This window comes from Melanerpes formicivorus, unplaced genomic scaffold, assembly GCF_026170545.1.
Source record: "Melanerpes formicivorus ecotype bairdi unplaced genomic scaffold, bMelFor1.0.p_v2 SCAF_2, whole genome shotgun sequence".
Taxonomy (NCBI): domain Eukaryota; kingdom Metazoa; phylum Chordata; class Aves; order Piciformes; family Picidae; genus Melanerpes; species Melanerpes formicivorus.
The window spans coordinates 20257189-20260088 of NW_027142354.1; the positions used below are offsets into that span (position 1 = coordinate 20257189).

The window sequence follows — 2900 nt, forward strand, 5'->3', positions numbered from 1 at the left end:
GCGGTCGCCACCGACATGCCGCCACGACCCGCGACAGCCCAGGCGCTGCCCGCCGCCTGCCGCCGCCCTTGCGCCGATCCCGCCCCTCGTTGTCTTCCGCCGCGGCCCGGCGGGTCCTGGCTCCCTGCGGTCGGGCTCAGCCCGGGCACCGCACCCTCCCCGGCAAGATAACAAGGCTCTGGAAAAAGAAAAAAATAAAACAGCACTTACCAGGAGTGGGGTTCGAACCCACGCGGACATACGTCCATTGGATCTTAAGTCCAACGCCTTAACCACTCGGCCATCCTGGTGCAGATACAGAAGCGGTTCTCAGCCACTCCTACATATGAGGCCGCACTCCCGCCAGCCCGCGACCTTTAGGCCACTCCGGGATACCCCCTCCTCCGCCATCCCGCGCACCACGGCTTTATTTCCAGCGCGGGAGGGCACGGAGCGTACAGGGTGGTGCGCGCGGGCGGCCCCTCTCGGTGGCAGCGAGAGGCGGGCAAGGCCCGGCGGGAAGTCCTGCCCTGAGGCACGGGGACGCGGCATAACCCCGACGTCCTGCCTCTGGCGGGAGCCAGGGCCGGAGTGGAAAGGACCGGAGTGGCGGGCGTGGTGCGCGGGGCCGAAGCGGGCCCGCCCCTGAGAGGACGGGGCGCGTGGTGTCAGGGGCTTCGGGACAGACCAGCCGGCTTCTGGACTGGGGACGGTGGGGTGCGGGTTGGTGCAGCGCGATCAGGCAAGTGCGGGTTTAGAGCAGGAGCGCTGGGGAGGACAGCGGTGCCGCCGTGGTTCATCGAGGGTGTGAGAAAGCTGTCGTGGTAGGGCTCAGATCATTAAAAGGGAGCGCAACTTTTTATTAACCTCCCACACTCCCCTCCCCTCACACACACCACCACCCTCCCCACCCCCCACCCCCCGCGATGCTGCCCGGTGGAATATCAATAGACAGGAGCTCTTGGAAAAATCTGTGCTGTGTACTGACGTTTTACTTACTCCAGTCGTTACCTAAAATCTATCTTCCATTGCCAATAGAAAGAAAAATAAAGGAATTACATAGTGATCAATTATGCTTAATTAGGAGAAACACATTGCAGAGGAAAGATTTCTTGCCAATCACCATTGCATGCCTGGTCCATGGAAGCAATATCCCCAGTTAGTTCCTGCACTGGGATCTTCCCTTCTCGGGCACATCAGGAAGCAAAACTAAAAGTGCCCTATTGCTGGCCTTCCCCCCACTGCCTCCCACTCCTTCCACCTTTCTATCCATTTTCCAGAGGAGAAAATGCACATCCTCCATTCCATCAAGTTTTGCCACCACTGCGCTTGCTCCCAAGGGTTGAGAGACAAATGCTTTGTACAGCACAGACTGGGGATGCTGGCCTATTACAGCCTACAGCAAACTGGAGGAGGCACACAGAGGCCATCTCCTTTCCCATAAGCAGAACATACCATTGTGGTTCAGTAGCTGATCGGGACCGCTCAGTCCAGAACCGCTCCGCTTAAGCTGTGAGTTTCTCGGGGTTTTTTTGCTTTCCTTTCGGGGCTTCGCGGGTCGGGAGGACTCCTGGTAGGGGGAGGAGCCGGCAGGATCGGGCTCACGTGAGCCTGCACGGGTCACGGGAGCCTGACGTCAGCCGCGGCAGTTTTAAAAGCCGCCCGGGCTGTGCGCGCGGCGCCATTGTGGTTCAGTCGCTGATCGGGACCGGTCGTATAACACCGGTTGACACAAAAAAACCAACAAAAAAACAAAACCCACCCAAACACAAAAACCAAACCTTAAAAGTTGCATCATGGTCATCACTCGGACGAAGGGTAAAAAAGCAGCATCTGCCCAGACAGAGCTGTTTTACCAACATGCTGGAGTCCAGGCTGCCAGCTGCAGAGAGTGCTTCAGCCTGGCACTTGGAATAGAAGGGGAGGGAGAGGACACCTGTGTCCGGTGTGACCAGGTGAATTTTCTCCTCAGCCTGGTGGCAGAGCTGAAGGATGAAGTGGCCGAGCTGAAGGAGGAGGTAGCTAGGCTAAGGACAATAAGGGAAAGTGAAAGGGAGTTAGACCTGTGGGAGAAGGCTCTGCAGATCTCCCCTGCTGAGGGAAGGGTTTCTGGAGGCGGAGAGGGATGGATACAGGTCCCTGCCAGGGGTGGCAAGAGAAATCCACCCCGACCCTCTCCTCCTCCTCCGCTGCCCTTGCATAATAAGTATGAGGCCCTGCAGGCTGAGGGCAGTAAGGATGAGAGGGCTGAGGCTGAGGAGCAGCCATCCAGAGGGGAGCCTAAGGCCAAGCGGTCCCCACCAGCTGTAATGACCAGCTCCAGGGGGAAGCCTAAGCCCAAGCAGTCCCCACCAGCTATAATGGCCAGCTCCACAAAGAAAAGGAGAAGGGTTATAGTTGTTGGGGACTCTCTCCTGGGGGGTACTGAGGGACCCATATGTCGTCCCGACCCATCCCACAGGGAGGTCTGCTCCCTACCCGGGGTGCAGGTTAGGGACATTGCAAGGAGACTCCCTAAATTAATCCAGCCCACTGACTATTACCCTCTGCTGGTAATACAGGCTGGAAGCGATGAGATTGACAGGAAGGGCACCAAGGCGATTAAGAAGGAATTCAGGGCCCTTGGACAATTGGTTGATGGGGCAGGAGCTCAAGTGGTGTTCTGCTCAGTTCCCTCAGTGGCAGGGGTGTACACTGAGAGCAATGGGAGAACCCACACCATCAACAATTGGCTCAGGGGATGGTGCCAGAGGCAGAACTTTGGGTTCTATGACCATGGGGCAACTTTCACTGCACCTGACCTGCTGGGTCCTGATGGGGTGCATCTATCTAGAAGGGGTAAGAGAGTCCTGGCACTGGAGTTGGCAGGGCTCATTAGGAGGGCTTTAAACTAGGTCTGAAGGGGGTGGGTGAGGCAATCG

At 57.8% G+C, this 2900-nt stretch overlaps 1 non-coding gene across 1 annotated transcript; it reads right to left on the reverse strand.

Annotated features, from left to right (window-relative positions):
• Positions 1 to 207: 207 nt before the first annotated feature.
• On the reverse strand, positions 208 to 290 carry TRNAL-UAA (transfer RNA leucine (anticodon UAA)). Its single transcript has one exon. It is a non-coding gene; the product is annotated as a tRNA-Leu (tRNA).
• Positions 291 to 2900: the final 2610 nt, after the last annotated feature.